We start from the raw sequence: 17,558 nt of genomic DNA, 5'->3' as shown, positions 1-17,558 counted from the left end.
TAATTCGGGATCCTGTAAAAACCCTAACTTCCGTGGATCATATCTCTGAAACTATAGCGAGACAAGATCTAAAATTCAGACTCAAGGTTCAGAGAGATTTTGGCTCAAACGTGTTTTTTGTTTCACTTCTGAAACGTCGCAGAAAAAAGTTATAGCAAAAATTCCACGATGACCTGTTTGGAGCAGCGAAACCCTGAATCCAATCTCTCATACCAAATGTTATGAAACCAGCTCACAAAATAGAAGAAAAGATAGATAAATGCCTTCAAAATAAGCCTCTTAGAGAGTGAAACCTCCTTTACATTACACAAATAAACAATTCTTAGATGATACAAATGAAAAAACCTCCTTTCTATATATAGGAGTCTAAGGGGTCACAATATAACCAAAGCAAACCTAACAATAATAATATAAGGGCACAAAAGTAACAATAATGGGCTTCTATGGGGCACACTAATAACAACATGGGGACAAGAGGGGAACAGAAATAACAATAAGGGATACAATGACAATAGCAATGGGGGAATCACTAGTATTATAGGGACCTAACAACGTGTCAAACAGAGATCGTATGCCAAAGTTACACCCTCGAGAAGTTGATGTACCAATTTACCCAAATGAGGCCCATAGTTTTGGCACTTCATCTCCTATGGTTAGGTTTTTGGATGTTTAGGGTTCTCCATTATTTCTCAATAATAAATAGGCCTTCGAGCCTCATTGTAACACAATTCAGAGGCATGTATCCACCGCATCTGTAGTATCCATGATACGGGATCCTTGCCATCAAACTTCCTCATATCGATCTTTGGAACATGGTGGTTCTTCGATCCAACATTAAAGTCTATGAAATCATGATTAACATTTATTTTTTTCTCATCATGAGTTTCCTTTACTACCCTTTTGCCATTAGTAATCATTTCTTGTAGAAGCTTTGCCAAATTTGTCTTCAAATCTTCCATCTTAGCTTCCACGCCTTTCTTTAAATAATCCATCTTAGCTTCCATGCCATCCATCTTAGCTTTCATGTCACTCATCTTAGCTTCTACACCTTTATTTAAACCATCCATCTTAGCTTCCATGCCATAGATCTTAGCTTCTACGTCTTTGTTTAAACAATCCATCTTAGCTTCTGTTACTTTTTGTGCGAGTGAAATTTGTTGCACTTGGTCTCGTAATTTTGATATATCATGTTGCATTTCTTCCTCTTCTTCATGAGTCATGCTAGAGCTTTCAGGTTGCTTAGTAGGTGTTTCCATTTTCTTTCTTCGGGGCATCATTACTCATAATAATGCTTCACTATGCCCTTTGAATTCCTTTAAACTAATTTTTCAAACCAAACTTATGCAAAAATTTAAAAAAAACTACACAACATTTTTCACTTTGTAGGAGCTCGATATTGGATCTTCTGTATATCTCTAATTTTGGATCGCCAAGGTCTGAATTTCTTCCTGCAGCAACCCTCTGATTACTCTTTCTAACTCCATAAGTCTGATCAATATTGTATTCTTCAATGAAGAGTTATGCCAAATGTCCCACGATGACCTGATTATAGACTAGTTTAGTAGAGTGAGATTGTACGAAGTACCATGTGTCATTGTTTTGACCTTAGGATCTGAAACTAATACACAAAAAACTATATTCCATCCTATTTTTGCAACTTCTTACGAAATTTCAATTTGATGCTTAGAAACAAAGTTATAATAATTTTCCCCACGTCATTTGTTTGAGATATAATTCGGGATCATGTAAAAACCATAACTTCCTTAGATCATATATCCGAAACTATAGCGAGACAAGATCTGAAATTTAGACCTGAGGTTCAGAGAGATTTTGGCTCAAATGGGTTTTTTGTTTCTCTTCTGAGACGTTGTAGAAAAAATATAACGAAAATGCCACGATGACCTTTTTGGAGCAGCAAAACCCTAAAATCGAAGCTCTAATACCAAATGTTATGAAACCAACTCACAAAATAGAAGAAAAGATAGATAAATGCCTTCAAAATAAGCCTCTTCGAGGGGGAAACCTCATTTACATTACACAAATGAATAATTCTTAGATGATACAAATGAAAAAACCTCCTTTCTATATATAGGAGTCTAAGGGGTCACAATATAACCGAGGCCGACCTACCAATAATAATATAAGGGCACAAAAATAACAATAGTGGTCTTCTATGGGGCACAATAATAATAATATGGGGACAATAGGGGCACAACAATAACAATAATGGATACAATGACAATAGTAATGGGGGAATCACTAGTATAAAGGGACCTAACAACGTGTCAAATAGAGATTGTATGCCAAAGTTACATCCTCAAGAAGTTGATGTACCAATCTACCCAAACGAGGCCCATAGTTTTGGCACTTCATCTCCTAGGGTTAGGTTTGGATGTATAGGTTTCTCCATAGTTTCTTAATAATAAATAGGCCTTCGAGCCTCATTGAAACACAATTCATAGGCATGTATCCACCACATCTATAGTATCCATGATACAGGATCCTTTCCATCAAACTTCCTCATATCGATCTTTGGAACATGGTGGTTCTTTGATCCAATGTTAAAGTCTATGAAATCATGATTAACATTTATTTTGTTCTCATCATGAATTTCCTTTACTACCCTTTCACCATTAGTAATCATTTCTTGTAGAAACTTTGTCAAATTTATCTTCAAATCTTCCATCTTAGCTTCCATGCCTTTCATTAATTCATCCATCTTAGCTTCCACACCATCCATCTTAGTTTCCACGTCATTCATCTTAGCTTCTACACCTTTCTTTAAACCATTTCCATGCCATAGATCTTAGCTTCTACGTCTTTCTTTAAACCATCCATCTTAGCTTCTGTTACTTTTTGTGCGAGTGAAATTTGTTGCACTTGGTCTTGTAATTTTGATATATCATGTTGCATTTCTTCCTCTTCTTCATGAGTCATGCTAGAGCTTTTAGGTTGCTTACTAGGAGTTTTCATTTTCTTTCTTCGGGGCATCAATTACTGATAATAATGCTTCACTATGCTCTTTGAATTCCTTCAAACTAATTTTTCAAACCAAACTCATGCAAAAATAAAAATAGAAACTACACACCTTGTTTAACTTTGTAGGAGCTCGATATTGGATTTGTTGTATATCTGTAATTTTGGATCTCCAAGATCTGAAATTTCTTCCTGCAGTAATCCTCTGAGTACTCTTTCTAACCCAGCAATTCTTCTCAAGATTGGATTCTCCAATGAAGAGTTATGCCAAATCTCCCACGATGACCTGATTATAGACTAATTCAATAGAGTGAGCTTGTACGAAGTTCCATGTGTTAGTGTTTTGACCTTAGGATCTGCAACTGATACAAAAAAAACTACAGTCTGTCCTCTTTTTGTAAATTCTTATGAAATTTCAATCTGATGCTCAGAAACAAAGTTATAACAATTTTCCCCAGGTCACTTGTTTGAGATTTTATTTCAGGATCCTATAAAAACCCTAACTTCCTTCGATCATATCTTCGAAACTATAGCGAGACAAGATCTTAAATTCGGACCAAAGGTTCAACGAGATTTCGGCTCAAATGGGTTTTCTTTTTCTCTTCTGAGACATCGTAGAAAAAATGTTATAACTAAAATGCCACAATGACTTTTTTGGAGCACCGAAACCCTAAAATCCAAGCTCTGATACCAAATGTTATGAAACCAGCTCACAAAATAGAAGAAAAGATAGATAAATGCCTTCAAAATAATCCTCTTCAAGGCGAAAGCCTCATTTACATTAAAAAAATGGATAATTATTAGATGATACAAATGAAAAAACCTCCTTTCTATATATAGGAGTCTAAGGGGTCACAATATAACCAAAGCCAACCTACCAATAATAATATAAGGGCACAAAAATAACAATAGTGGGCTTCTATGGGGCACAATAATAACAATATGGGGACAACAGGTGCACAACAATAACAATAATTGATACAATGACAATAGTAATGGGGGAATCAATAGTATTATAGGGACCTAACAACGTGTCAAACAAAGATCGTATGCCAAACTTATGACCTCGAGAAGTTGATGTATCAATTTACCCAAACGAGGCCCATAGTTTTGGTGCTTCATCTCCTAGGGTTAAGTTTTTGGATGTTTAGGATTCTCCATTGTTTCTCAATAATAAATACACCTTCGAGCCTCATTGTAATTGTGAGGCTCTCTCCTAGGGTCCTCTAACTAAAAACTAAATTTCTCTAATTTTAAACACAATAAGGTGGAAAATAACTTATTTATATCTAAACATTTATTTGATGATAATATACAATTAAAATTTATTTACCACAAATTAAATAAGTAAGAATTTCATTTCAGCCATTTACATAAGTAATCAATAAACAAAGGAATACTTGTTCCAATAGCTTAGTTGAGATGCTCCTAAGCTCCTGACTTTGTTGGGATTCTCCTCTTCACTACCCGATTGGATTTTCCTTCTAGCTAACTAGGAAGTATTTCCTAGCCCAGGGAACATCCACAGGTTCCCTAGCTGTCCGAGCCCAAGTCCAACCAGATGTAGTGAGTCCAAGTTTAACAAATACTCTCCAGATCCAAGTTTGTATTCCCTCATTTATCTCTCCATTCTCTCCCTTCTCTTTCTCCACATTCCTCCCCCAAACACAATCCTCCAAAACAAAATAAAGACCAAGGATTCCCCCCCTCTCCTCTCATCTTCCTTCCCCTTTTATGTCTCTTCCTCCCATCCACCTCCACCACCTATCATTAATGTCATGACTACCCCCACATCCTTTCATTTAGTATCATTGACATTTCTTACCATATCTTGTTCAAGTAGACTTGAGAAGACATTTTGGGGATAAGATATGAATATTTAATTTGGAAATTAATTGGAGAAGACCATATCTTCTCCCAAGTATATTTTGAGAAGACACCTTGGGATATGGATATTTAATTTGGAATAAATGGAAGGAGACAATATCCTATCCAAATTAAAATTTGAGAAGACAAGTTGGGAATTGAATAATAACAATAATAAAATTTATATCAGTAAATAAAAACTAAAAATAAATTTCTCTAATTTTAAACACAATAAGGTGGGAAATAACTTATTTATATCTAAACATTTATTTGATGATAATATACCATTAAAATTTATTTACCACAAATTAAATAAGTAATAATTTCATTGCAACCATTTACATAAGTAATCAATAAATGAAGGAATACACGTTCCAATGGCTTAATTGAGATGCTCCTAAAAACCTGACTTTGTTGGGATGCTCTTTTTAGCTACCCAACTAGATTTTCCTCCAAGCCAACTAGGAAGTATATCCTAGCCCAGGGAACCTCCATAGGTTCCCTAGCCCTCTGAGCCCAAGTCCAACTAGATGTAGTGTGGCCAAGTTTATCAAACACTCTCTAGATCCAGGTTTCTATTCCCTCATTTATCTCTCCATTCTCTCATTTCTCTTTCTCCACATTCCTCCCCCAAACACAATCCGCCAAAACAAAATCAAGACCAAGGATCTCCCCCCTCTCTTCTCATCTTCCTTCCCCTTTTATGTTTCTTCCTCCCATCCACCTCAACAACCTATCATTAATGTCATGACTACCCCCTCATCCTTTCATTTAGTATCCTTGACTTTTCTTACCATATCTTGTTCAAGTAGATTTGAGAAGACATTTTGGGGACAAGATATGGATATTTAATTTGGAATAAATGGAAGGAGACCATATCCTATCCAAAATTAAATTTGAGAAGACAAGTTGGGAATTGAATAATAACAATAATAAAATTTATATCAGTAAATAAAAATTACAATTTCATAAATGTAGGTATATACCAATATTTCTTGATAATTATAAGTCAATATTTTCAGGTAATTTAAACATTAATAAAATTTTCATGATAATTATAAGTAGAGAATTACATACACCCCTCCTTTAGAAAACTTCATCTCGAAGTTAGAGTGAAAAAGATACGAGGAGTTAGAAAGCAGTTTGACAATAAGGCATAACAAAATAGAGAGAGAGTTATAGTAGTAAAATTTAATAAGTTAGGCAATGATACCACTTCCCATCAAGAGTCTCCAACTAATCTATATCCTCCTATCCTTCCTAACCTACTTCCATTCCCACCCTATCCATATTCCGCTGTTATATACTATGGCATTGGCTATACCAATCTAACCACTGATAAAACCAATATGACGAAGCATCGACTATATCGACCTAACTTCCCCAACAAGAAATTGGAAATCGTCATCACACTTCTAGGGGAGCATGTCCATCACTGCCCTCCCATGATTCCAGGTTTGGAGGTTACACGGTGGGAAATACCTCCACCTCTCCTGACAACTAGGGTCAACACCCTAATATGGACCACACTACAGGGCTGGTTGGATACTTGTCATCGAATAATCCAGTTTGGTAGTCTTGTCACCTACCATTTATATTTTACCCATGTCATAAGAGTGCATATCAAGTATATACAAAATGTATTAGAAAAATGTGCATCATACCTTTCCTCGTTAGATGTCTTGATCTTCCCCAATGGAAGAGTAGATCTTGGCTATCATATAGTTCTTTCCAATTTGCAGGTTAGTTCTCATTCATGCATATATATAACAAAAAAATATATATAGATAAGGATCAATGCACTAATTAATAACCTCTTTAGTTTAGTGAATGCAGTGTCACATTCATATGTCCATTCATACCTGACCCCTTTCGCTGTAATGTGGTGATGGGTTTTGCAATCCTCGAAAACCCTTCCACAAACTTGTGATAATAACCCGCTAGCCCCATAAAACTATGCACCTCATGAGCATTTTTCGGTACTTTCCAATCCATTATGGCCTTTACCTTTTCTGGGTCAACTGAAATCCCTTCTCCTAAAATGATGTGCCCAAGGTAATGAAATTTCTTCTAAAAGAAGGAACATTTTGACAATTTTCCATACAATCGATTTCCCTTAAGAAAGTCAATACAACCCTTAGGTGCTTTTCATGCTCCTTTTCATTATTGGAATACACAATAATGTCGTCCAGAAAGACTTGCAAAAATTGGTCCAAATACTTCCTAAACACACCATTCATGAGGCTCATGAATACTGATGGTACATTAGTTAAACCAAATGGAACAACTACGAACTCGTAGTGCCCAAATTGAGTTTGAAATGTAGTTTTTGAGATGTCACCTTCCTTAATCCTCAATTTGTGGTATCCAGATCGTAGATCAATCTTTGATAAAACCATTTCTCCCTTCATTTGATCAAATAGGTAATCTATTCTAGGTAATGGGTAACTATTCTTTATTGTGGCACTGTTCTTCAAAATAGAGTACTAAGTTGTTCATTTTGTTATGAGAGTGATTCAAGAGAAGGATTTCAACATTTCTAACATTGAACTCTAAAAGGTTTAACTTTTGGGCTAAAGAATCTTGGATTGGGAACAAGTTGAAGTCACTTAAGATGGATTCTAAAAAGCTTAGAAAATAAGATAAATTGTTCATTTCGTTAGGAAAATGACTCTAGAAGATGATTTCAGAATGAAAAAACAACATTAAGGAATAAGAATACCTGTGCATTAGGAAATGTTTAGAGATGCTTTAATTCATATGCCACACACACCAGAACTGGTGCAAATTGTTGTACTTAGAAAAGTAAAATAATGGCATTTTAATAGAAAGGTGCACCATATGATTCTTGGGCGTTTCTCATGTTTCCGTAGAAATAAGCCACTTTCAATAAAAGTGAAATGGTTGGATTCTATTATATGTAGTTATTGTGAGAAATGACTAAATTAACGTATTTGAAGAACGTTAAATCTCCCTTTTTTGTTTTCACCTGAATTATTAGTTCTTTTTGGTGGCTACTGGGCCTATAGTCTGCACTTGAAAAATGTCGAGCCTGTGGGCACCCATCCTTCTATAAACCACTACATTATTAAGAACATAAGGTTGTTGATCTATCCCTATACCCTTGCTAAAAATTAAAGATTGGCTATAAACCTGAAAAGGCATAAGACAGGGATAATGTGGGCACATGAATATGCAAGCAGAGTTTAGAGAAAGGGAGGAGATAAAAAAACAAGGCTGGAAGTATGTTTTCAATAAGGGAAACAACGTGCAGGTGTAAGGAAAACTCAGAGAAAAGAATGAAGAGAACTAATAAATAATTTGTAAATTTCAGTAAATGATATGCATTTTAAAAAGGATATGTGCCTAAATTTTCCTAAAATTTCTTATCTTTGTTCTAGTGCTTTTACTATACTTGTATCTTTTACATTTTTGTTTACTTATTAACTTTCCTTCTCTGGTAATAACTCTAGTCTATCTTTAACTAATGTTCTTGAACATGCTGAGCATTTTCTAATTTGTTGCTTTCTATTCTCTCCACCTAAAGTGTGTACCCATTTCCGCCCTCTACAAAAGTTAGCATGTAGATTTCCATGTGACTGTGGATTTTTTTTCGCGAAGTGAGTTTTGTTTCTCTCTATTTGTTGTAATGCTTCACATCCTTATTTAGTAATAGTATTTAAGCTGTATTTCCTCTAGAGGAGAGGGCTTAAGCACTTGTAATAGTCTTCCTAATACTCTCGCAACAAAGGTATGATGTTTGACAATGTCAAACTCAAGTTTCCTTGATAGTTTCAAATATAAGTCATGTGTTATACTAGTTAAATAAAATAATATAAAAAAGAAGTTATGACCAAATGTGACATCTACATGATTATTCTTTCCTTATGTGTATTTAAATGCTTCTTTGTTAATTCTCTGGATCATGATTTTATTCATGGTTTTTTGAAATAGGACCATTATTATAGGGCTCAAATGTTGTGTGAACAACATCATACTAGACACTGGGTTATGGTTTGGGTTTGTAGATAATGATAACCATACTTATCAGAACTGGAAATTCTCTTGGTGCCCTAGTAGAAAGCAAAAATATCATGCTTAGAGGGATGGGAAGAGTGCCAAAAATATAAATATAGGAATAAAGAAACCAGGGGATTCAAGGAATTCATAAACGCCTCTCAGAGTAATAATGCATGCATTGGTATGGAATCCAAATAAGCACAGAATAAATAATGGCAAGTCTAATGGAATGCCAAAAAAAGATGTCATTTCCAGCTAACTCCAGGCTTCAACCATTACAATTTATAAACAGGCTGGAAGGAAACTTTGATGAGTCATACCCATATGCAGATAAAGGTGAAGAAATGTGAATGATGTAGAGAGGTTCCAAATGAAGCCACACTTGAAACAATTTTTTTTTTTATGAATTCCAAAATTAGTGCTTTCGAGGAAGTTAGATCGAAGCACAAAAATTTTGAAAGCATGATTTATTAATATATTATCAATCATAATCAAGTATTTACAAGAGCTTTGAAGGAAAATAGAGTCTTTGACCAAATTTATAAAATTGTTGTTGGAGATGATAAGAATAAATTCAACCGCTACCTATGTATGGTCTTTTGAGATGTGTATCTTTCATTTCTCCTTTGCTACATTCCATCCGACCTCTCTCTTTTGTTTTCTATTTGCTAAGGTATTCTGTGAATACTAAAACCCTATGTTACAATGTCTTTTATGTTTGACACTTCTTTCAGCCTCTCTGAGTAGTATGGAATTCAGGTCATCCTAAATTTGTATTTAACGAATCTTTTGCATCGTCTGTATTTCAAGTATTTTATTACCTGTTTCTATGCTCTATCACTTTATGCTTACGATGTTTGTATTCCAAATAGAATATATGGTCATATCACTGCCCAAGCGCCTGACTTGTTTGTTTTTTTTTTTAATCCTAGTTTGGGCCTTGATATGTGTTGCTTTTAAATTTCAATATTAAACCATTCAAATTGTTGCACCATTTCTTTATCCATGCATGATAGGGTGATGAATAGAGGTCTTGGGGAAATTGGATGCTAATGTTATTGGCAAGACATGTACAGTCGGTGACTCTGTAGGATGACTTGATACCAACAACCTCACTCTTGCCTTCAGGTTGAGAGCAAGCATGGTTTCTTTATAAGAAAATAAATAAGTAGCAGAAGGAATCTGAACTAGTAATCGACCCAATATATAATTATAGCACTCATTCACAATCATGGACATTCTTTGCATATTTATAACCATGAATTAGAAAATCAGAATGCCACAATTAGTTGCTAATTTTCCATGGATGACAACATGTGTGAGATGCCTCGTTTGGCAAAAATATGCTTACTTGACAACCACATTGTCCAAACTGAAGTTGTAAACAAAATTAAGTAGTTGCACACACTAACCAGGTTCTATTCGGACTGTTACATCATACATGCAACCAAAAATATGCAACCAAGTCCAAGCAGAAAAACATATGTGCATTTTGTAAACCATTTAAGTGCTCATCCAATTCATGCTAATACTTTTTATGATCCAAAGGTTTCAAATACACATACTTATATCAGTCTTCTAAGTAAATAAAAATATTTGATATTTAAACTGATGCATATTTAATCTCTAATCAATGCTCATCAAAATTATAAACCATGATATCCAAAGTAGTAAGGAGCAGTGCATATTTATCAAACCTATATTCTGTCTACTTATTTATGTTAGTCTTTAAGGTGACAAGAATATAAGATATTTGAACTCATGCATTTTTAATCTCTTATAGCTTCTCAATAAGCCAGCCTTTTTAATCTCTAATCAATACTCATCAACACTATAAAACATGATATCCATATCTTAAATATCAATGCGAATTAATCAAAACTTATATTCTCTATGTACTTATTTGGAAAAAGGCATGATGCACACAGATTGAATAGATATCCAAAATAACATTGATCGAAACACACAATCATGGACGTTCATAGCATAAAATAAAATCCAAGAAGAATTCATCAAGCAAGTATGCTAGTGCATGTTCTAAAATAATTAAATTGATCCAAAAATATGATTATATGTTTGTACGCAGAATATCATTTCTCAATAGAAAGCCATCAAACCTTCCAAGCCTATTAAAACGTGCCAAGTCCAATGTCATATATTCTAGAGATGAATATGAGTTCAAATATAAAAAAGGCACATTGTAGCTGTGGTAAGAAAATGATCAAGCCATTCAAGTAAACACATGCACAGAAAAAGGATTGCTATGGGCGGGAAGTTTAAGACCCAAAAGGAATAAAGTCTAGAAATTCAGACATATATCTCAAAGAACATTGATGTAAACTCATAATTATAAACATTCAGAACATCCATATAAAATTCCAACAACTGATTGAGCAAATGTGCTAGTGTAGGCTCTAAAATTACTAAATTGATTTGAAAATATCAACATGTCTATAGACAAAGTATCATGACTCGTAAGTGAGTCATCAATCCTTTCTACCCAAACGTACCAAATTCAATGTCATATACTCTAGAGATGAATATGAACTTGAATACCCGAAAGGGAATAACTATAGGTGATGTAAGCAAATGATTAATACATTCAAATGCATACATGCACAGAAAAAGGGCTACAAAGGATTGTGGGGTTTATGCATCTGACTTGTAATTATGGATGCCACATATCAACTTAACTCAATCAGTAGATATATTGAATCAAAAGATGTAGGTAAGACCATTTATAGGTTCTTCAAATATAATGGAAAGAAAAATTACATGTTAGAGTTGTGTTTGTAGGTTTAGTTTTGTAGAGCTCCATTGTAGATGCTAATAAGTAATTTGAGCTCCATATAGCTATTGGGTGTGTACATGATTTTATTTATGGATTTTTGATAAACTAGTTGTGTTTTGATGACTTTGCTTAAGCGCTATCACAATCTTGAGACCACACTAAAGCATAATTCAATTCATTCAATGTCTTTGTAGTTAATGTTTTGTGAGTAACTGAGTTGTTCATCTATCAATATGGATTTGTCATTCAATCTATGCTTTCAATGAGGAACTAATTAACTGATGTCAGTGTCTAAATATTTAAGACAACTCCCAAATATTGTTCTCATAAGTGAACATGTAAAACATTGCCCTCCTTTTGTCCATGCAATTACACCATCCATTCTCCACCATAAAATTAGGAGATCGACGAGTTCTTTTTCCTTGGCAATTAATGACTTGGTTGATATTTTCAAAGTTCAAAAGTTTGATTCGCTTGAAGCCTTATAACAATATTTTCCATACCAGCAAACTTACAAGCATGGAATGACATAAACAGAGACATAGTGTAAATTTAGATTCCCTATATAAAAAATAACGTGATCTTCCTCTGGAAAACTAAAGAAATGTCTCATTTGTTTGTTTGACATTTTTAGATTGTGTGCACTACAAAATTCCCCTATTTCTATACACTATTTACTCGTTTAATTTTTATCACCTCACTTTTCTTCTTTTCCTGTTTTCCTTTCATTTTTATTGCCCTATCTATTTAGGAGCTTGGAATCCAGTTTGACATAGGCTAGGAACCCAATTTCCCCTGGCTTGGATGACACGATATTATTTTGTGAAGAATGCTGAAAATGCAGAGTCCTGATATCAATGACAACAGAATCAATCGCAGATCAAAGGACTTACTCGATGAATAAAGCACGAAAATACTTCATAAACCATCCAAGAACGATCAAATGTATTGCATGGTTTACATCCTTTTCCCACACAGAAATTTGGTGTTGCTTTGGGAGCATAACCTAGGCCCACTGTAATGAGCTCAGACCAGACAATAAGAATGTTGAAAATGCAGTTTTTGTCTGAAGAACATTCACTTTTTTTTTTTTTTTTCGCTAATTAACCAATACAAACAAAAAAATATGTTTTAGAAATGCTATGCATTTGCAACTGTTTCCTAATGTAGCCCAAGTCAAAATGAAAGTTAACAAAGATGGAGATGTATGTTTCACCCTAAATCAAATATATGGAATAATAAAGAGATAGGGTTCGACCAAGCTGGAGAAGAGCCAATCTTAGAACGGCAATATTGATATTTGTCATTGGGGTTCACCATAATTGTTTCATTCTCACTAGATGCAGCATAAGGCCAGTGGAGTGCAACTAGGAGATAGCTACATCCTCAAGAGGCATTAACTAAGAGCAACCCAAGTTGGGAAAGTTGCATCCCTTTGGTTTTGAGAGCTTGGCATCGGAGATGTGGCAGTGCCCCTCCTTTCCTAGAGGAGTCCAGTCGAGAAGTGGTGAAGATGCTAGGAGCTCCAAAAAGAAGAATGATGGCAGGAAATAAGTAGATGGATTCAAACGCATCGCTGGATAGGGCAATGAAGGACTTTGAGGTTCTCATCTCAGATGCAACCTGGAAAAGTCCGACATCAAAGGCTGAAAGGACAACCTTTGTCAAGAAATCCACAAAGTTCTCGGAGGTAAAACAAATTTCCCACAGTTTACTCAGGAAGACTCAGAATCCTCAGAGGGCGAAGAGAGTAGTATTAGGGTTGAAGACTCCCAAGAAATTTACACAACAGGAGGAGAAGGGTGAAGGAGTCACACCTGCTGCAGCCTTAATGTTAGTAGGGGTAATGCTACTATTGGGCCCGGTGCCTATCACATTTGCCATATCGATATTGTATTTCTTTGTGAGCTTCTTGGCATAAGGGGTCACGATGATTCTTCTGGGGCCCTGGGCGTCGGATGGAGGTGCAGGTGCAGGGGCGGGAGTGGGAGCAGGAGCAGAGGTAGAGGCAGGGGAAGGGGTAGGGGTGGCCTTTGGAGGCGGTGGTGGAGCTCCTGAAGAAGAAGGAGAAAAGGCGTTGTTGGCCTTGGCTTTGGCCTCAATGACTTCCTCCTCATTCTTTGCGAGGAGGCCAATGGGATCTATGAGAGGGGCAACCTCGCCTTCCTCGATGACGATAACAGTGAGGAACCCATCGTAGAAGGTCTTGACATCCATGTCAGCCTTGTAAAACTCGACAACGACCACACTCTCCCCCTTGGAGAGCATTTTGCCCTCTGATTTTATCCACGACATGATTTTGCCTTATGTCATGGTGGAGCTCAATGCAAGCATGAAGATTTCCTGTATCTTGGCCTTGACACAGAGACCAAATCTCTTTTCATTGCTAACCCTTGACCTCGTTGGCCTCCATTGGAGGAGGTTGATTTTGCTGATTCTGGTGCCAATGACAAAGTTGGATTAACTGAAAGAGAGATTTGCACCATTGGCACCATTGGACATCACAACTAAGGACACCATTGCCTTCTCTGAATCCAAAATCCTCCTGGGCTAGTGACTGGGCTTGACTTCTCATTTTCTATATCCTATGAATTTTTGGTCTATTGCTCAATCTATCATACTTTGGTTTATTATGGTGAGTGGTGAGGTTGTTGAGGGCAGAGTTTTGGTTTGTGTGAGTGCCACATGGATTGAGCATCCCCCATGGTTGATGAAGAGGTCAAGGAGAAAGAAAAGTAGCATGAGTAGTTACAACCGAGTGGACTTCACCTTCATTTTCTTTATGGCTAGCTCCCCTCCCTCAGATTATCCTACCTTTACCCTATTATTATAGATCCATATTCACCCTAGATTTATTAATCAAGGTGATGGATCAAAGAACCTAGATTTATTAATCAAGGAGGCAGACTAGCATTTGGATGCTCAAAGGATAGTTTCTTGTATTATATTTTTTTTCCACGTATCATAGTTAATATGTATTATAGTTATAATGATGCTTGTAAAACACAACTCGAACATGTCTTTACTCAAATTTTATTGCTTTCCAAGGCAATAAAGAGACATATCATTTTCAATCTAGAAACAAATTGTTATATCTATATCTATATATATATACTATATATACATATCTATATATATATATACATATATATATATATATATATATATATATATATATATATATATATGATTACAAGTAATTATGAGGGTTACAAGCTCTTATAGCAGAAATTTGGGTTTAGTGGGTTTTGGGTCCAGATTTTGAATCTGGGCTCTGATACCACGTGTGAGGCTCCCTCCTAGGGTCCTCTAACTAAAAACTAAATTTCTCTAATTTTAAACACAATAAGATGGGAAATAACTTATTTATATCTAAACATTTATTTGATGATAATATACCATTAAAATTTATTTACCACAAATTAAATAAGTAAGAATTTCATTGCAACCATTTACATAAGTAATCAATAAACAGAGGAATACATGTTCCAATAGCTTAGTTGAGATGCTCCTAAGCTCCTGACTTTGTTGGGATGCTCCTCTTGACTACTCGACTGGATTTGCCTCCCAGCCAACTAGGAAGTATTTCCTAGCCTAGGGAACCTCCATAGGTTCCCTAGCCCTCCAAGCCCAAGTCCAACCAGATGTAGTGTGTCCAAGTTTAACAAACACTCTCCAGATCCAAGTTTGTATTCCCTCATTTATCTCTCCATTCTCTCCCTTCTCTTTCTCCACATTCCTCCCCCAAACACAATCCTCCAAAATAAACTCAAGACCAAGGATCTCCCCCCCTCTCCTCTCATCTTCCTTCCCCTTTTATGTCTCTTCCTCCCATCAACCTTAGCCACCTATCATTAATGTCATGACTACCCCCTCATCCTTTCATTTAGCATCCTTGACTTTTCTTACCATATCTTGTTCAAGTAGATTTGAGAAGACATTTTGGGGATAAGATATGAATATTTAATTTGGAAATTAATTGGAGAAGACCATATCTTCTCCCAAGTAGATTTTGAGAAGACACCTTGGGATATGGATATTTAATTTGGAATAAATGGAAGGAGACCATATCCTATCCAAAATTAAATTTGAGAAGACAAGTTGGGAATTGAATAATAGCAGTAATAAAATTTATATCAGTAAATAAAAATTACAGTTTTACAAATGTAGGTATATACCAATATTTATTGATAATTATAAGTCAATATTTTCAGGTAATTTAAACACTAGTAAAATTTTCATGATAAGGTTAAGTAGGGCAATACAGTAACACAATTCAGGGGCATGTATCCACTGCATCTATAGTATCCATGATATAGGATCCTTGCCATCAAACCTTCTCCTATCGATCTTTGGAACATGGTGGTTCTTCGATCCAACATTAGAGTCTATGAAATCATGATTAACATTTATTTTGTTCTCATCATGAGTTTCCTTTACTACCCTTTCGCCATTAGTAAGAATTTCTTGTAGAAACTTTGTCAAATCTGTCTTCAAATCTTCCATCTTAGCTTCCATGCCTTTCTTTAAGTCATCCATCTTAGCTTCCATGCCATCCATCTTAGCTTCCATGCCATCCATATTAGCTTCTACGCCTTTCTTTAAACCATCCATCTTAGCTTCCATGCCATACATCTTAGCTTCTACGTTTTTATTTAAATCATCCATCTTAGCTTCTGTTACTTTTTATGCGAGTGAAATTTGTTGTACTTGGTCTCATAATTTTGATATATCATGTTGCATTTATTCCTCTTTTTCATGAGTCATGCTATAGCTTTCAGGTTTCTTACTAGGTGTTTCCATTTTCTTTCTTCAGGGCATCAATTACTAATAATAATGCTTCACTATGCCCTTTGAATTCCTTCAAAGTAATTTTTCAAACCAAACTTATAAAAAAAAAAAAAAAACTACACACCTTTTTTCACTTTGTAGGAGATCAATATTGGATCTGCTGTATATTTGTAATTTTGGATCTCCAAGGTCTTAAATTGATTCCTACAGTATCCCTCTAAGTACTCTTTCTAACCCCACAAGTCTGATCAAGATTGGATTCTCCAATGAAGAGTTATGCCAAATCTCCCACGATGACCTGATTATAGACTGGTTCAATAAAGTGAGCTTATACGAAGTGCCACGTGTCACTGTTTTGACCTTAAGATCTGAAACTGATACAAAAAAACTATAGTCCGTCCTCTTTTTATAACTTCTTATGAAATTTCAATTTGATGCTCAGAAACAAAGTTATGATGATTTTCCCCAAGTCACCTGTTTGAGATATAATTCAGGATCCTGTAAAAACCCTAACTTCCTTGGATCATATCTCTGAAACTATAGCTATACAAGATCTGAAATTCAAACGCGAGGTTCAGAGAGATTTTGGCTCAAATGGTTTTTTTTTTTTGCTTTGGAAACGTCACAAAAAAAAAAGTTATAGAGAAAATTCCACAATGACATGTTTGGAGCAGCGAAACCCTAGAATCCAAGCTCTGATACCAAATGTTATGAAACCAACTCACAAAATAGAAGAAAAGATAGATACACACCTTCAAAATAAGCCTCTTTGAGGGGGAACCTCATTTACATTACACAAATAAATAATTCTTAGATGATACAAATGAAAAAACATCCTTTCTATATATAGGAGTCTAAGGGGTCACAATATAACCAAAGCCAACCTAACAATAATAATATAAGGGCACAAAAATAACAATAGTGGGCTTCTATGGGGCACAATAATAACAATATGGGGAAATAGGGCATAACAATAACAATAAGGGATACAATGACAATAGTAATGGGGGAATCACTAGTATTATAGGGACCTAACAGCATGTCAAACAGAGATCGTATGCCAAAATTATGACCTCGAGAAGTTGATGTACCAATTTACCCAAACGAGGCCCAT

At 35.3% G+C, this 17,558-nt stretch overlaps 1 pseudogene; it reads right to left on the bottom strand.

The window, feature by feature from the left end:
* Window positions 1-13,387: 13,387 nt before the first annotated feature.
* Window positions 13,388-13,948, bottom strand: LOC149192693 (dihydrolipoyllysine-residue acetyltransferase component 4 of pyruvate dehydrogenase complex, chloroplastic pseudogene; annotated as a pseudogene).
* Between the last annotated feature and the right edge of the window lie 3,610 nt (window positions 13,949-17,558).

The sequence above is a fragment of the Pinus tabuliformis genome, chromosome 2_2 (assembly GCF_031772625.1).
Source record: "Pinus tabuliformis cultivar Carrire ecotype Pingquan chromosome 2_2, CPIR1, whole genome shotgun sequence".
Lineage (NCBI taxonomy): Eukaryota > Viridiplantae > Streptophyta > Pinopsida > Pinales > Pinaceae > Pinus > Pinus tabuliformis.
The sequence above is the reverse complement of the archived record's forward strand: the minus strand, read 5'-3'. Positions and strand labels throughout refer to the sequence as shown.